The sequence below is a fragment of the Mustelus asterias genome, chromosome 3 (genome assembly GCF_964213995.1).
Source record: "Mustelus asterias chromosome 3, sMusAst1.hap1.1, whole genome shotgun sequence".
NCBI classification, from domain to species: Eukaryota; Metazoa; Chordata; class Chondrichthyes; order Carcharhiniformes; family Triakidae; genus Mustelus; species Mustelus asterias.
The window spans coordinates 150,625,564-150,644,209 of record NC_135803.1 but is presented as its reverse complement, the minus strand read 5'-3'; positions in this window follow the sequence as shown (position 1 = coordinate 150,644,209).

Sequence of the window (18,646 nt, the reverse complement as noted above, 5' to 3'; positions counted from 1 at the left end):
GAGGCCATTCAGTGCATTGGGCTTGTTCTGCTATTCGAGCAGATCTATGCCTCCACTCTATTTGCTCTCCTTGACTGTGATGAGTTTATCCAAAAACAAACGTACTTATCTCCAACTCAACATCCAGTCTTTGGGGGGCTGGAGCCGTTTAAGTTTCTATCACCCTTTATGTAGGGAAAAATAATCTGGTGGTCGTCAGTGCACCAGGTTTGATTTTGCAATGAGTGTAATTTACACACTGCTCTGAATGGGGCGTTAATTCTACCAAGTGTAGGCATGCTGTTTGCAACTGATTTCCTGCAATTATAATTCTAGTAAGAGTTTTAACAACACCAGGTTAAAGTCCAACAGGTTTATTTGGTAGCAAATGCCATTAGCTTTCGGAGCGCTGCTCCTTTGTCAGATGGAATAGATATCTGCTCTCAAACAGGGCACAGAGACACAAAATCAAGTTACAGAATACTGATTAGAATGCGAATCTCTACAGCCAACCAGGTCTTAAAGATACAGACAATGTGAGTGTAGGGAGCATTAAGCACAGGTTAAAGAGATGTGTATGGTCTCCAGACAGGACAGCCAGTGAGATTCTGCAAGTCCAGGAGACAAGCTGTGGGGGTTACTGATAGTGTGACATAAACCCAACATCCCGGTTTAGGCCGTCCTCATGTGTGCGGAACTTGGCTATCAGTTTCTGCTCAGCGAATCTGCACTGTCGTGTGTCGTGAAAGCCACCTTGGAGAATGCTTACCCGAAGATCAGAGGCTGAATGCCCGTGACCGTGATCGCAACAGACACCTCCAGATGCTGAAAGATGCCCTCATGAGAACAGGATTTGGCGCTCGACTCATTGATCGACAGTTCCGACGCACCACAGCGGAAAAACCGCACCGACCTCCTCAGAAGACAAACACGGGACACGGTGGACAGAGTACCCTTCGTCGTCCAGTACTTCCCCGGAGCGGAGAAGCTACGGCATCTCCTCCGGAGCCTTCAACATGTCATTGATGAAGACGAACATCTTGCCAAGGGCATCCCCACACCCCCACTTCTTGCCTTCAAACAACCGCACAACCTCAAACAGACCATTGTCCGCAGCAAACTACCCAGCCTTCAGGAGAACAGTGACCACGACACCACACAACCCTGCCACAGCAACCTCTGCAAGACGTGTCGGATCATCGACACGGATGCCATCGTCTCACGTGAGAACACCATCTACCAGGCACACGGTACCTACTCTTGCAACTCGGCTAACGTTGTCTACCTGATACGCTGCAGGAAAGGATGTCCCGAGGCATGGTACATTGGGGAAACCATGCAGACGCTACAACAACGGATGAATGGGCACCGCTCGGCAATCACCAGGCAAGACTGTTCTCTTCCTGTGGGGGAGCACTTCAGCGGTCACGGGCATTCAGCCTCTGATCTTCGGGTAAGCGTTCTCCAAGGCGGCCTTCACGACACACGACAGTGCAGAGTCGCTGAGCAGAAACTGATAGCCAAGTTCCGCACTCATGAGGACGGTCTAAATCCTGGTTTATGTCACACTATCAGTAACCCCCACAGCTTGCCTCCTGGACTTGCAGAATCTCACTGGCTGTCCTGTCTGGAGACCATACACATCTCTTTAACCTGTGCTTAATGCTCCCTTCACTCACATTGTCTGTATCTTTAAGACCTGGTTGGCTGTAGAGATTCGCATTCTAATCAGTATTCTGTAACTTGATTTTGTGTCTCTGTGCCTTGTTTGAGAGCAGATATCCACTCCATCTGACGAAGGAGCAGCGCTTCGAAAGCTAATGGCATTTGCTACCAAATAAACCTGTTGGACTTTAACCTGGTGTTGTTAAAACTCTTACTGTGTTTACCCCAGTCCAATGCGTTGTAGAATTATAATTCTACACAGCTTTGGGGATGTGTGGAGAGGGCACTCTGGTGGTAAGTGTGGGCAATCGCATTTGAATCATTGAAAGACACTGGGGGTGGGGTATTTTCACCCCCAAAATGGGCAGGTTTGGGTGAGGGATAGAGGGGATGGTTCAAGTGTTAGAAGTCTGAACAAACTATGTTGAAGGCAGACAAGTCTCCAGGGACTGATAGCCTACATCCTAGGGTATTAAAGGAAATCATGATGTGGCGGTGTCGGTGTTGGACTGAGGTAAACCCAGTAAAAAGAAAAAGGAGGCTTATGTTCGGATGAGACGTGAGCACTCGGGTAGTGCACTAGAAAGCTTTAGATTGGCTAAGAGGGAGTTGAAGAGCGAGCTTAGAAGGGCTAAAAGGGGACATGAGAAGACTTTGGCGGATAGGGTTAAAGAGAATCCTAAGGCGTTCTATAGGTATGTCAAGAACAGAAGGTTGGTTAGGGCAAGTTTAGGGCCAGTTATAGATGGCAGAGGGAAGTTATGTGTGGAACCGGAGGAGATTGGTGAAGCATTGAACCAATATTTCTCTTCGGTGTTCACGCAAGGGGACATGAATATAGCTGAGGAGGACACTGGGTTGCAGGGGAGTAGAATAGACAGTATTACAGTTGATAAGGAGGATGTGCAGGATATTCTGGAGGGTCTGAAAATAGATAAATCCCCTGGTCCGGATGGGATTTATCCAAGGATTCTCTGGGAGGCAAGAGAAGTGATTGCAGAGCCTCTGGCTCTGATCTTCAGGTCGTCGTTGGCCTCTGGTATAGTACCAGAAGATTGGAGGTTAGCGAATGTTGTCCCATTGTTTAAGAAGGGGAACAGAGACTTCCCCGGGAATTATAGACCGGTGAGTCTCACTTCTGTTGTCGGCAAGATGTTGGAAAAAATTATAAGGGATAGGATTTATAGTTATTTGGAGAGTAATGAATTGATAGGTGATAGTCAGCATGGTTTTGTGGCAGGTAGGTCGTGCCTTACTAACCTTATTGAGTTTTTTGAGAAAGTGACCAAGGAGGTGGATGGGGGCAAGGCAGTGGACGTGGTATATATGGATTTTAGTAAGGCGTTTGATAAGGTTCACCATGGTAGGCTTCTGCAGAAAATGCAGATGTATGGGATTGGGGGTGATCTAGGAAATTGGATCAGGAATTGGCTAGCGGATAGGAAACAGAGGGTGGTGGTTGATAGTAAATATTCATCATGGAGTGCGGTTACAAGTGGTGTACCTCAGGGATCTGTTTTGGGGCCACTGCTGTTTGTAATATTTATTAATGATCTGGATGAGGGTATAGTTGGGTGGATTAGCAAATTTGCTGATGACACCAAAGTCGGTGGTGTGGTAGACAGTGAGGAAGGGTGTCGTAGTTTGCAGGAAGACTTAGACAGGTTGCAAAGTTGGGCCGAGAGGTGGCGGATGGAGTTTAATGCGGAGAAGTGTGAGGTAATTCACTTTGGTAGGAATAACAGATGTGTTGAGTATAGGGCTAACGGGAGGACTTTGAATAGTGTGGAGGAGCAGAGGGATCTAGGTGTATGTGTGCATAGATCCCTGAAAGTTGGGAATCAAGTAGATAAGGTTGTTAAGAAGGCATATGGTGTCTTGGCGTTTATTGGTAGGGGGATTGAATTTAGGAGTCGTAGCGTTATGTTGCAACTGTACACAACTCTGGTGCGGCCGCACTTGGAGTACTGTGTGCAGTTCTGGTCCCCACATTACAGGAAGGATGTGGAGGCTTTGGAGAGGGTGCAGAGGAGGTTTACCAGGATGTTGCCTGGTATGGAGGGGAGATCCTATGAGGAGAGGCTGAGGGATTTGGGATTGTTTTCGCTGGAAAGGCGGCGGCTAAGAGGGGATCTTATTGAAACATATAAGATGATTAGAGGTTTAGATAGGGTGGATAGTGATAGCCTTTTTCCTCTGATGGAGAAATCCAGCACGAGGGGGCATGGCTTTAAATTGAGGGGGGGTAGTTATAGAACCGATGTCAGGGGTAGGTTCTTTACCCAGAGGGTGGTGAGGGATTGGAATGCCCTGCCAGCATCAGTAGTAAATGCGCCTAGTTTGGGGGCGTTTAAGAGATCCGTAGATAGGTTCATGGACGAAAAGAAATTGGTTTAGGTTGGAGGGTCACAGTTTTTTTTTTTAACTGGTCGGTGCAACATCGTGGGCCGAAGGGCCTGTTCTGCGCTGTAATGTTCTATGTTCTATGTTCTATGTTCTATGTAAGAAGTCTCACAACACCAGGTTAAAGTCCAACAGGTTTATTTGGTAGCACAAGCTTTTGGAGCGCTGCCCCTTCCTTCATAGGTGAGTGGAGAGTTGGGTTCACAAAGAGGGCATATATGGATACCTACTCAATTACAAGATAATGGTTGTAATGCGAGTCTTGCAGGTAATCAACTGTCTCTGGAGGTTAAGAATACAACTCTCACCAATTTTTACAAATGCACCATTTCTATCACAGCTTGGTATGGCTCCTGCTCAGACCAAGATTGCAAGAACCAACAAAGGGCCGTGAATGTCGCCAGTCCATCACGCAAACCAGCCTCCCATCCATTGACTCCGTCTATACTTCCTGCTGCCTCGGAAAAGCAGCCAGCATAATCAAGGACCTCAACGCACCCCTGACATCCTTTCTTCCATCATCTTCCACTGGGAAAAAGATGCGAAAGGCTGAGGTCACGTACCAACCAACTCGAGAACAGCTTCTTCCCTGCTGCCATCAGACTTTTGAATGGGCCTACCTCGCATTAAGTTGGTCTTTCTCTACACCCTAGCTATGATTGTAACACTACATTCTGCACCCTCTCCTTTCTTTCTCCCCCATGTACGCAATGAACGGTATGCTTTGTCTGTATAGCACAAGAAACAGTCCTTTTCACTTTATACCAATACATGTGACAATAATAAATCAAAAACTTAATCAGATTGGGCTGTAGTAGCCTTTCCTTTGTTGGAATCTTGTGATGATTTTCTGCATACTAATTAGTACCATAGCTGAAAGTTCTCCAAGTCACACGTCATCCTGACTTGGAAGTATATTGTCATTCATTCACTGTTGCTTGGTCAAAATCCTGGAATTCCCCCTCTAACAGCTGCGGTTCAAGAAGTGAGCTCACTTCCACCTTTTCAAGGACAATTATGGGTGAGGAATAAATGCTGGCCTAGCCAGTGATGTTCCTGTCCCAAGAATGAATTTTAAAGACATAATTGGAATCCAGGATGCCTAATGTAAATTTTTTGGATGAGGTATTAAACTGAGGTCATGTTAGCCTGGTCAATGGATGTCAAAGATTCTCAGAGCCATTATCTGAGGAAGCGTCAGAGGAGTTCTTAGAATCTTCAGTGCAAAAGGAGGCCATTCGGCCCATCGAACCTGCACCGGTGACAATCCCACCAGATCCTATTGTAACCCTGTATATTTATCCTCCTAATCCCCCTGACAAGGGGCAATTTAGCATAGCCAATCAACCTAACCTGCACATCTTTGAACTGTGGGAAGAAACCGGAGCACCCGGAGGAAACCCATGCAGACACGGGGAGAACATGCAAACTCCACACAGACAATCACCCGAGGCCAGAATTGAACCCAGTTCCCTGGTGCTGTGAGGCAGCAGTGCTAACCACTGTGCCACTGTCCCGTTCTTCCTGATATCCAGGCCAATATTCATCTGTCAATCAACATAATTAAAACAGATTATCTTGCATTTATCTCGTCATTTGTGGGAGTTTGCTGTGTGTAAATTGACTATGTTTCCCTCAGCTACAATGACTGCACCTCAATAGTGTTCCATTGACTGTAAATCATAAAACAACATCATGATATTGAGATGAGTGCTGTATAAGAAATAGAAGAATGAGTAGGACACATAGCCCGAGCTTGCTTGACTGTCGTGAATGTAGCCCAGTCCGTCACGCAAACCAGCCTCCCATCCATTGACTCTGTCTACACTTCCCGCTGCTTCGGCAAAGCAGCCAGCATAATCAAGGACCCCACGCAGCCCGGACATTCTCTCTTCTGTTGGGAAAAATATACAAAAGTCTGAGGTCACGTACCAACTGACTCAAGAACCACTTCTTCCCTGCTGCCGTCAGACTTTTGAATGGACTTACCTTGCATTAAGTTGATCTTTCTCTACATCCTAACTATGACTGTAACACTACATTCTGCACTCTCTCGTTTCCTTCCCTATGAACGGTATGCTTTGTCCGTATTGCGCACAAGAAACAGTATTTTACACTGTATACTAATACGTGTAACAATAATAAAATAAAATCTTTTATTTCAAGTCCATTTTTCCACCTTATTCACACCTTTGTTGATTTCCTAAGTGCTCCAGTGGTTCGGAGAAGATCTCATTCTAACAGTTGTTTATGAACACGCATGGTGGTGGCACTGAGCCAGATTTCCGCTTGGATTTAGTGAAGTTAAGCCTGTGTGGAGACAGCTGCTCTGGATAGTAAAGCTATTAGAGATTGTGAATTAAGATAGCTTAGGATAATGTTGACACATTCTGATTCACCATTTAAAACAACTGAAGCATTCGCATTAGGAATCGGAGGAAGGAAATCTGCCATCCTTACCTGGTCTGGCCGACATGTGACTGACTCTCAACTGCCCTCAATGGCCCAGCGAGCCCTACAGTTTAAGGGCAATTAGGGATGGGCAATAAATGCTGGCCTTGTCAGCAATGCCCACATCTCGTGAATGAATAAATTAAGGAGGCCGTTCAGCCCTACCAGCCTATCCCGATATTCAATTAGAACATGGCTGGTCTCGATCTTGGCTCCATCAAATGTGTTTGGTAATTAATGTTCCTCTGTGGACATTAAAGACACAATCAAAATGCAAGGATAGCCAGGCTCTCTTTCTTATCTCTGAGAGAAGGCTGAGGGGCGACCTGTAATGAGGTAGAGTAGACACCAAGAGAGTGTTTCCAGTGGGGGAGATCGAGACCATCAATGTGAGGTAGTCACCAAAGAATCAAATCAGGAATTCGGAACAAGCGTCCTCACTCAGAGAGTGGCGAGAATGTGGAGCTCATTATCATAGGGAATGGGTGAGACAAATAGTATTAAAAGGAACACTGAGTAAACGCATGAGGGAGAAGAGAATAGAGGGTTATGATCATGAAGAAAGAAGGGAAGGGGCTTGAGTGGCAAATAAGTACCAGAATGGACTGGTTGGGCTGAAGGGCCTGTTTCTGTGCTGTTACATTTTGTACTTTTGCTCAGTTAACAGATGTTTCTTTGAAGCTAAAGACATGTATCAGGTTGTCCCTTGTGGTTCATCTCTCCAACACCTCCCTCTGTGCAGCCCCCCCCCCCCCCCCCCCCCCCGCCTCCCTTTCAGCACGACCTCTAGGCAGATCTCCAACACCTACTTCAATGCCCCCCCCCCCCCGCTCAATTAACCCAACCTCTGGACAGATCTCCAACACCGCCCCCCCCGCCCCCCCCCCCCGTCCTCCCCCCTGCTCCAGCATGACCTCTGGACAGTTCTCCAGCTCGGTCAGCCTCCTTGGTGCAGGTACCAATTTGAAATCAGTAATGCTTGGAGTGGGGAATGAGTTGTTGGGGGGGGGGGGGGGGTGGTTTGAGGTTGCTGTGACCTCCAGTTATCAATGCCTTAGAAATACACAGCGCAGAATTAGGAAACTAGCCAAGTGTGCGATCCTGTTGAATGGAACGACCCTGCTGTATGGAGATCAGTGGTTTGCTAAACCCAGGCCGATGGCCACAATACTGAGCCCCACTGAGACTGGAGCTTTTAGGAGGGGAGATACTCCGGTCGTCAGCTTGAATTTACACAAATTTGGATTTAAAAGCCTGAGGATTAAAGGATTAGCCAAGGAGTTCTCCGGTCACACGATCTGCAAAATGAATAGGAATTGGTGCAATGAATCCAGATTTTAATACTGTAGGGAGCAATATCAGGGTACGGTTACCAAACTAGGACCCAGAGACCTGGGTTAATACTTCAGAGAAAACGGAATTGAAATCCTATCGAAAAAATTTTTTTTAAGTCTGGAAGTTAAAGATTGGTGTTAATAAAAGAGATCGTGAACCAACTGGTTCACTTGTCTGCTGCCCTTGCCCTTCTAGATGGAAGTGGTCGTGGGTTTGGAAGGTGCTGTCTAAGGAGCCTTGGTGAGTTCTTGCAGTGCATCTTGTAGATGGTACACACTGCTGCCATGGTGTGTCAGTGGTGGAGGGAATGACTGTTGAAGGTGGTGGTTGGGGTGTCAATCAAGCGGGGCTGCTTTGTCCTGGATGGTGTTGTTCTTCTGGAGTGTTGTTGGAGCTGCATCCATCCAGGCAAACGGAGAGTGTTCCATCACACTCCTGACTTGTACCTTGTAGATGGTGGACAGGCTTTGGGGAGGCAGGAGGTGGGTTACTCACCGCAGGCTCTCAGCCCCTGACCTGTTCTCGCAGCCATAGTGTTTATATGGCTAGTCCAGTTCAGTTTCTGGTCAATGGTAACCCTCCCCTGCCTGAGATATTGATAGTGGGCGTTTCAGTGTTGATAATGCCATTCTATGTCAAGGGGAGATGGTGGATTCTCTCTTGTTGATGATCATTATCCAGCACTTGTGTGGTGTGAATGTACAAGCCTGAATGTTGTCCAGGCCTTGCTGCGTGGACTGCTTCAGTACCTGAGTCATTGTGAACGGTCATAGAGTTTTATAGCACAGAAAGAGGCCCTTTGGCCCATCATGTCTGCCAGCCATTAACCATTTATCTGTTCTCATCCCATTTTCCAGCACGTAGTCCGCAGCTTTGTTTGCTACGGCATTTCAAGTGCTCATCTAAATGCTTCTTAAATGTTGTGAGGGTTTCCACCTCTACCACCCTTTCAGCAGTGAGTTCCAGATTCTCACCAGCTTCTGGATTAAAATGTTTCACCTCAAATCCCCTCTAATCTCTTGCTCCTTACTTTAAATCTCTGCCCCCTGGTTACTGACCCCTCTATTGAGGGGAAAGGTTCCTTCCTATCCACCCCATCTGTGTCCCTCATAATTTTGTACGCCTCCATCAGGTCCCCCCTCAGCCTTCTCTGCTCCAAGGAAAACCGCCCCAGCCTATCCAGCCTTTCTTCACAGCTGAAATGCTCCAGCCCAGGCAACATCCTGGTGAATCTCCTCTGCACCCTCTCCAGCTCAATCACATCCTTCCTATAGTGTGGTTACCAGAGCTGCACACAGTACTCTAGCTGTGTCCTAATGAGTGTCTTACACAGCCCATCATAACCTCCCTGCTATTATATTCTAGTAAAGGCAAGTATCCCATTTACCTTCTTTAACCATCTTATCTACCCATCCTGCTGCCTTCAGGGATCTTTGGAAATGCACCCCAACTTCCCTCTGGTCCTCCATACTTCCCAGCATCCTACCATTCATTGTGTATTCTCTTGCCTTGTTAGACTTCCCAAAATGCATCACCTCACACTTTTCAGGGTTAGATTCCATTTGCCACTGTTCTGCCCGTCTGACCCGCCCGTCTATATCATCCAATAATCTAAGGCTTTCCTCCTTGTTATTTACTGCACCACCAATTTTTGTGTCATCTGCAAACTTACTGACTACATTCCCCACATTCATGTCTATATCATTAATATACAATACAAATGGCAAGGGACCCAGGACTGATCCCTGTGGTACACCACTGGATACAGGCTTCCAGTCACAAAAGCAACCTTCGACCATCACCCTTTGCCTCCTGCCACTAAGCCAATTTTGGATCCAATTTGTCGAATTGCCCTGGATCCCATTACCACCTTGACCAGTCTCCCATGTGGGATCTTGTCAAAAGCTTTACTGACACCATGTAGACTACATCCACTCACTGCCTTCATGTGCACACCTAGACACCTCCTGGTGTTGAACATTGTGCAGTCAACAGCGAACATCCCCATTTCTGACCTTAAGATGGAAGGAAGGTCATTGATGAAGCAGCTGAAGATGGTTGGGCCTAGGACACTATCCTGAGGAAATTCTGCAATGATGAATGGGACTGAGATGATTTACCTTCAACCATCTTCCTTTGTGCCGGGTATGGGATGTTTTCCCCCTGATTGCCATTGACTCCAGTTTTACGAGGGCTTCTTGATGCTCCACATGGCCAAATGCTGCCTTGATGTCAAGGGCTGTCACTCTCTCCGCTGCACTGGAGTTCACTTTCTTTATTCTTGTTGAATTTAGTTGCCATATTGGAGGGGGAGTTTGGGAATTCTGGTGCGGTCAAAAGCCATCAACAACCTCCGTTTCATCCCATCAGCTGGGTTGAAATAAAATCCTGAATAAAGTTTTGCTGCCAAGATGGTCGAGTGCTTCAGGTTTCTAAGTGCTTAGAACACCAACAATATGTCCTGGTCCCTCCACACTGACGCTATAGTTAAGAATCCCCATCAACGCCTCTACTTTCTCAGAAGGCTAAGGAAATTTGGCATGTCCACTACGTTTTTACAATTTTTACAGATGCAACAAAGAAAACATCCTTTCTGGGTTGTATCACAGCTTGGTATGGCCCCTGCTCTGTCCAAGACCGCAGGAAACTACAAAGGGTCAAGAATGAAGCCCAGTCCATCACACAAACCAGCTTCCCATTCATTGACTCCATCTATACTTTCTGTTGCCTCAGGAAAGCAGCCAGCAGGTGACATGGTGGCACAGTGGTTAGCGCTGCTGCCTCACAGCATCAGGGACCTGGGTTTGATTCCCGACTTGGATGACTGTGCAGAATCTGCATGTTCTCCCCGCGTCTGTGTGGGTTTCCTCCGGGTGCTCCAGTTTCCTCCCACAGTTTGAAAGATGTGCTGGTTAGGTCATTGGCCATGATAAATTCTCCCTCAGTGTACCCGAACAGGTGCCGGAATGTGGCGCCTAGGGGATTTTCACAGTAACTTCATTACAGTGTTAATGTAGCCTACTGGTGACACTAATAAATGAACTTCAAACTGTAAGCATAATCAAGGACCCCATGCATACTCTTTCACCTTCTTCCATTGGGAAAAAGATATAAAAGTCTTAAAACATATAGTAACAGATTCAAGAACAGCTTCTTCCCTGTTGCCATCAGACTTTTGAATTGTCCTATTATATATTAAGCTGAACTTCCTCTCCACCCTACTTGTTACTGCAATACTATATTCTATACCCTCTCCTTTTTCTTTTGCTCTATGTACTTTATGAACAGTATGTTTTGTCTGTATAGCGCGCAAGAAACAATGCTTTTCACTGTATCCCAATACATGAAAATGCTTGAATCTATCATTAAGGAAGAAATAGCGAGACATCTGGATATAAATTGTCCCATTGGTAAGACGCAGCATGGATTCATGAAGGGCTGGTCATGTTTGACTAATTTGGTGGAATTCTTTGAGAACATTACATGTGCAGTGGACAATGGGGAACCTGTGGATGTGGTGTATCTGGATTTCCAGAAGGCATTTGACAAGGTGCCGCACCAAAGACTGCTACATAAGATAAAGGTGCACAGTGTTACGGGTAATGTATTAGCATGGATAGAGGATTGGTTAACTAACAGAAAGCAAAGAGTGGGGGTAAATGGGTGTTTTTCTGGTTGGCGATCAGTGACTAGTGGTGTGCCTCAGGGATCAGTGTTGGGACCGCAATTGTTTATGATTCACACAGATGATTTGGAGTTGGGGACCAAGTGTAGTGTGTCAAAATTCACAGATGACACTAAGATGAGTGGCAGAGCAAAGTGTGCAGAGGACACTGAAAGTCTGCAAAGGGATATAGATAATCTAAGTGAGTGGGCAAGGGTCTGGCAGATGGAGTACAATGTTGGTAAATGTGAGGTCACCCATTTTGGTAGGAATAATAGCAAAATGGACTATTATTTAAATGGTAAAAAATTGCAGCATGCTGCTGTGCAGAGGGACCTGGGTGTCCTTGTGCAGGAATCTCAAGGAGTTGGTTTGCAGGTGCAGCAGGTAATTAAGAAGGCAAATGGAATTTTGTCCTTCATTGCCAGAGGGATGGAGTTTAAAAACAGCGAGGTTATGTTGCAGCTGTATAAGGTGCTGGTGAGGCCACACCTGGAGTACTGTGAACAGTTTTGGTCTCCTTACTTGAGAAAGGATATACTGGCATTGGAGGGAGTGCAGAGGAGGTTCACGAGGTTGATTCCGGAGTTGAGAGGATTGGCTTATAAGGAGAGACTGAGTAGACTGGGGCTATACTCATTGGAATTCAGAAGAATGAGGGGATATCTTATAGAAACATATGAGATTATGAAGGGAATAGATAAGATAGAAGCAGGGAAGTTGTTTCCACTGGCGGGTGAAACTAGAACTAGGGGGCATAGCCTCAAAATAAGGGGAAGCAGATTTAGGACTGAGTTGAGGAGGAACTTCTTCATCCAAAGGGTTGTGAATCTGTGGAATTCCCTGCCCAGTGAAGCAGTTGAGGCTACCTCATTGAATGTTTTTAAGGCAAGGATAGATAGATTTTTGAACAGTAAAGGAATTAAGGGTTATGGTGAGCGGGCGGGTAAGTGGAGCTGAGTCCACAAAAAGATCAGCCATGATCTTATTGAATGGCGGAGCAGGCTCGAGGAGCCAGATGGCCTACTCCTGACCCTAGTTCTTATGTCCTTATGTATGTGACAATAATAAATCAAATCCAAGTATGGGTTTTGAAGCTTTGGAGCTGCAGTAATTCAGGTGCAGCACAAGGTGGCAGTACTTTCCACTTCCTATCCAAAGTACTGTCCCTGAAAGCGGAAATGATGGTATGGGAGCTGCAATAAAGGGGACAGCTCTTGCATTTATATAGTGCCTTTCACAACTGCAGGATATCCCAGAGTGCTTCACAGCCAGTATATTGTGAAGTGTAGTCACCATTCTAATGTATAAAATTCAGCATAGTCCCCACACACAGTAATTCGATAATGACCGGATCATTTGCTTTAGTGATGAAATATTGGGCAGAACTCCCCTGCTCTTCTCTAAAATACAGTTGTGGAAACTTTACTGCCTCTGTGGGAGGGCAGAATGAGCCTTGTTTTACTGTGCTGTGACTCCCAGGTATACAGGAGGGAGACGCAGACAATCATGTAACAGCAGGGGGTGCTGGTTTCCCAGTTTGGTCTTGATGTGAAACAAACTGCAACCAGTGACACTGTTGTTCCCGATTGGAATGGAACTGCTGGAATGATCACGCCTGGAGACCACTCTGCCATAGGTGACTGAGATTAATTCCCTCCCCAATAATTTGTCAACGGTATATAGGGTGGCACAGTGGTTAGCACTGCTGCCTTACAAATCCAGGGACCCAGGTTCGATTCCTGGCTTGGGTCACTGTCTGTGCGGAGTTTGCATGTTCACCCCGTGTCTGCGTGGGTTTCCTCCGGGCGCTCCGGTTTCACACAACACAGATCAAAGAAGATTACAGCACAGGAACAGGCCCTTCGGCCCTCCAAGCCTGCACCGACCATGCTGCCCACCTGAACTAAAAAAAACCCTACTCTTCCAGGGACGTATCCCTCTAATCCCATCCTATTCATGTGTTCCTCCCACAGTCTGAAAGACATACTGGTTAGGTGCATTGGCTGTGCTAAATTCTCCCTCAATGTGCCTGAACAGGTGCCAGAGTGTGGCAAGTAGAGGATTTTATAAAATAAATTTTAACAATAATTTGTATTTATATGGAGCCTTTAACATAATAAATCACCCCAAGAAACTTCACAGGAGTGTTATGTATGGAACAAAGTCTGATGCTCAGCCAACAATATAGGAGGACACAACCAAAAGCTTGGTCAAAGAGGTAGCTTACAGGAGCATCTAGAAGAAGGAAAGAACAGTAAAGAGGCAGTGAGGTTTAGGAAGGGAATTCCAGAGCTCTGAGTTTCAGCAGATCCCAGATTTTAATAACGGTTAAAAACTGGGAAGTGAGAATACTGACATAGAATCCCGACAGTGCAGAAAGAGGCCATTCGGCCCATCGGGTCTGCACCGACCACAATCCCACCCAGTCCCTGTCCCTGTAGCTCCACTTATTTACCCTGCTGGTCCCCCTGACACTAAGAGGCAATTTAGCATGGCAAATCAACCTATCCCGCACATCTTTGGAGTGTGGGAGGAAATCGGAGCACCCGGAGGAAACCCACGCAGACACGAGGAGAATGTGCAAACTCCACACAGACAGTGACCCAAGTTGGGAATTGAATCCGGGTCCCTGGCGCTGTGAGGTAGCAGTGCTAACCACTGCGCCACCATGCAGCCCACACTATTAGGTCCAAACTTTCTTTTTCCCGATTGGGATGAAGTCACGGCTGCCCATGATGGAGCGATTGACAATCAAGAACTCTCCTTCACTTGCTGCGTTTTGCTGGAGAAATCAGCATCCCTTTACTGCAGTAGTTTAGATAATGGGTTCTGTCTGCTGCACTTTGCAGAGGCTCTGTTTAAATACACCCTGTACACTGTTTATAAAGCGTCTGTGGAGTAAGTAGGGTTGAGCTGCTCCAAGAATCAGCTTTGGCTCAGTTAGTAGCTCTCTCTCGCCTCCAAGTCACAAGGTTCTGGGTTCAAGCCCTATTCCGGGCATAGAACACCAAAGTCCCAGATGACACAGCATTGAAGGAATGCTGCATTGGTGGAGGTGCTGGGGCAGCACGGTGGCACAGTGGTTAGCACTGCTGCCTCACAGCGCCAGGGACCTGGGTTCAATTCCCGAGCTCGGGTCACTGTCTGTGTGGAGTTTGCACATTCTCCTCGTGTCTGCGTGGGTTTCCTCCGGGTGCTCCAGTTTCCTCCCACAGTCCAAAGATGTGCGGGTTAGGTTGATTGGCCATGCTAAATTAACCCTAGTGTCAGGGGGGATTAGCAGGGTAAATGTGTGGGGAGTTACGGGAATAGGGCCTGGGTGGGATTGTGATCAGTACAGACTCGATGGGCCAAATGGCCTCCTTCTGCACTGTAGCGATTCTATGATTTTAGATGTCAGGGGAATAGAAAAGACTCCATTGGGACTGTCTGAAAGGGGCGGCAGGAGTGGCCTGGTCAATATTTACCCCATAATCAACATCACAAAAACTGATAATCTGATCATCAGAATAAAAGCACAGTGCTGGAAAATGAAATAAAAACTGAAAATGCTGGAAAAACTCTGCAGGTCTGGCAGCATCGGTGGAGAGAGAAACCGAGTTAACTTGGGAGTCCAATCTGACCCTTCTACAGAACTCTCGTCATATCACAGCACTGTCTATGGGAGCTTGCTGTGCCTCAATTGGCTGTTGCGTTTTCTGCATCACGACAGTGACTACGCTTGGAAAGCACTTCATTGGCTGTACAGCACGTTGGGACGAGAAAGGCGCTTCATAAATGCAAATCTCTCTGATTTATTTCATAGTTAGATTTCGGCTGCAGATGCCCTGTTTGTGAACAGAACTCCCACTTACCTGATGAAGGAGCAGCGCCCCGAAAGCTAGTGGCTTTTGCTACCAAATAAACCTGTTGGACTTTAACCTGGTGTTGTGAGACTTCTTACAGGGGAGGTCCCAGAGGATTGGAGAATAGCCAATGTTGTTCCTTTGTTTAAGAAGGGTAGCAAGAATAATCCAGGTAATTACAGGCTGGTGAGTCTTACATCAGTGCTAGGGGACTTATTGGAGAGGATTCTTTGAGACAGGATTTACTCCCACTTGGAAATAAGTGGACATATTAGTGAGAGGCAACATGTTTTTGTGAAGGGGGGGCGTCGTGTCTCACGAACTTGATCGAGTTTTTCGAGGAAGTGATGAAGATGATTGATGAGGGTAGGGCAGTGGCTGTTGTCTACATGGACTTCAGTAAGGCCTTTGACAAGGTCCCTCATGGCAGACTGGTGCAGAAGGTGAAGTCGCATGGGATCAGAGGTGAGCTGGCAAGGTGGATACAAACCTGGCTCGGTCAAAGAAGACAGAGGGTAGCAGTGGAAGGGTGCATTTCTGAATGGAGGGCTGTGACAAGTGGTGTTCCTCAGGGATCAGTGCTGGGACCTTTGCTGTTTGTAATATATATAAATGATTTGGAGGAAAATATAACTGGTTTGAGAAGTAAATTTGCGGATGACACAAAGGTTGTGGATTTGTGGATAGTGATGAGGACCATCAGAGGATACTGCAGGATATTGATCGATTGGAGACGGGCGGAGAGATGGTAGATGGAGTTTAATCCAGACAAATGTGAGGTAATGCATTTTGGAAGGTCTAATACAGATAGGAAATATACAGTAAATGGCAGAACCCTTAAGAGTATTGATAGGCAGAGGGATCTGAGTGTACAGGTACACAGGTCACTGAAAGTGGCAATGCAGGTGGAGAAGGTAGTCAAGAAGGCATACGGCATGCTTGCCTTCATCAGCCAGGGCATTGAGTTTAAAAATTGGCAAGTCATGTTGCAGCTTTACAGAACCTTAGTTGGGCCGCACTTGGAATATAGTGTTCAATTCTGGTCACCACACGACCAGAAGGATGTGGAGACTTTGGAGAAGTGTTGTGCCTGCCGCACAGTCTGTTTTAACCCTTATACGGTGGACAAATAACTGCGAGTAGACGTCTTGTTAGTACAACCAATATTTATTTAAGACTCACAATCATTAATCACCCACCCAACCAACAATAAGTTATCTTTACAGAAAGTACTAGAGTTCAAGTCCAATACTAGACCTTGACTTAACTTTGCGTGACTGGCAAGTACCCAAGCAGATATTGGCCTTTATCTGTGTGCTGGTCTCTGCATAGTCTGGCACTCTGGCTCTGGTCTTCCTTCCTTCTCGGGTGTGGTGGCTCTCCTCGTGCTGGTTGTCGCTGGCGGTGGTCACCGGTGTTGCAGCTCATTCGTGGGGTCAGAGAGAGAGAGAGAGAGCTTCTGTTGTGCAGCATCTTTTATCCCTCCTTGGTTTTGTGTCCTTTTGGGCAGTCTCCTGATCCTTGTCAATCAATCGATCAGGGCTTGATCACCCTGATCGATGAGAGTCCAGTCAGGTGCTTCCACACCAACCTCTGGGTGTGTACCCAACGGCCATGCCTGTAGGTGCTGGACGCACATAGGTCACACACCTCCCTCCCAAATAAGGGGTTAAGGTAAACAAGTCTGTTTGACCAGAATGTGTCCATTGTCTTTGGGATGGCCTATTTCCTGTGTATTCACTCGTCTGGGTTGCAGCCTGTTTATCTCTGTCTTTTAGGCTGCAACCTGTCATTTTAGTTCTTGCCCAATTGTCCCAGAATGCTTTACAAATCGCCATTTTAGATGGTCCGTTTGGCCACAGAGGGTACAGAAAGGATTTACCAGGATGTTGCCTGGTATGGAGGACACTAGCTATGAGGAGAGGTTGGAGAAACTTGGTTTGTTCTCACTGGAATGATGGAGGTTCAGGGGCGACCTGAAAGAAGTCTACAAGATTATGAGGGGCATGGACAGAGTGGATAGTCAGAAGCTTTTTCCCAGGGTGGAAGAGTCGATTACTAGGGGGCACAGGTTTAAGGTGCGAGGGGCAAGGTTTAAAGGAGATGTACGAGGCAAGTGTTTTACACAGAGGGTAGTGGGTGCCTGGAACTCGCTGCCGGGGGAGGCAGTGGAAGCAGATACGATAGTGAGTTTTAAGGGGCGTCTTGACAAATACATGAATAGGATGGGAATGGAGGGATATGGTCCCCGGAAGGGTGAGGGGTTTTAGTTCAGCCGGGCAGCGTGGTTGGTGCACGCCTGGAGGTTCCTGTGCTGCAATTTTCTTTGTTTTTTATCTTTGGACTGTGGGAGGAAACCAGAGCACTTGGAGGAAACCCACGCAGACACGGGGAGAATATATATTGTCGCATATATTGGGATACAGTGAAAAGTATTGTTTCTTGCACGCTATACAGACAAAGCATACCGTTCATAGAGTACATAGGGGAGAAGGAAAGGAGAGGGTTCGGAATGTAGTGTAGCTGGGGTGTAGAGAAAGATCAACTTAATGCGAGGTAGGTCTATTCAAAAGTCTGATGGCAGCAGGGAAGAAACTGTTCTTGAGCCGGTGAGGGTGAACTCGTAACAAAACTAAAAAGTCTCTCTCTCTTTGGAGAGGGGACAGACACATTACAGAGTGGAGAGCTCTTGGTTTAACCCCTGCCCTGTGTGTATGTGTTTTTTGGGGGCTGTTTTGCTGGTTCTTGTGACAGTCTGGTGGGGGGGACCAGGAAGAACTGATTGTTCGCTGATTGGCCCGCCCCTTATTTCTCTCGCATGACACAAGCGAACAATATTCTTGGAAAGTTCCTGGAAATATATCAAAGGCATTTCCGCCTTGACATGTGACGCATTCTTGGCCCAAAGCCGGAGCAGAAACTGAGGTGTGGAGGGAGTGAATCTTTAAAACAAAACACACTGGGGGTTGCAATGAGTTAAGACAGCACACACTTCAACCCTCAAAAGGACTCAGATCCCACCGTGCCCAGGTAATAGGCAGGACTTCTGATCTTATCCCCATTCTTTGTGTGTCTGTATCCGTTCACAGTTGCTGGCGAGAAATTCTAGGAATTTCCATTCTTGGAATGGGTATTATTGGGGTAACCGAGTGGCGGGTTGCCTCCTCCTCCTCCTCCCCCTCCCTATTTCTACCAATTCTCGCTCTCCCGCCAGTCAGTCTGTCTTCAAGCCTTTGAGTTTACTGCGCTCAGAGCTGGCACGTTTACCAAACCTGCCTGCTCTATTCCATTTCTAGCAGAG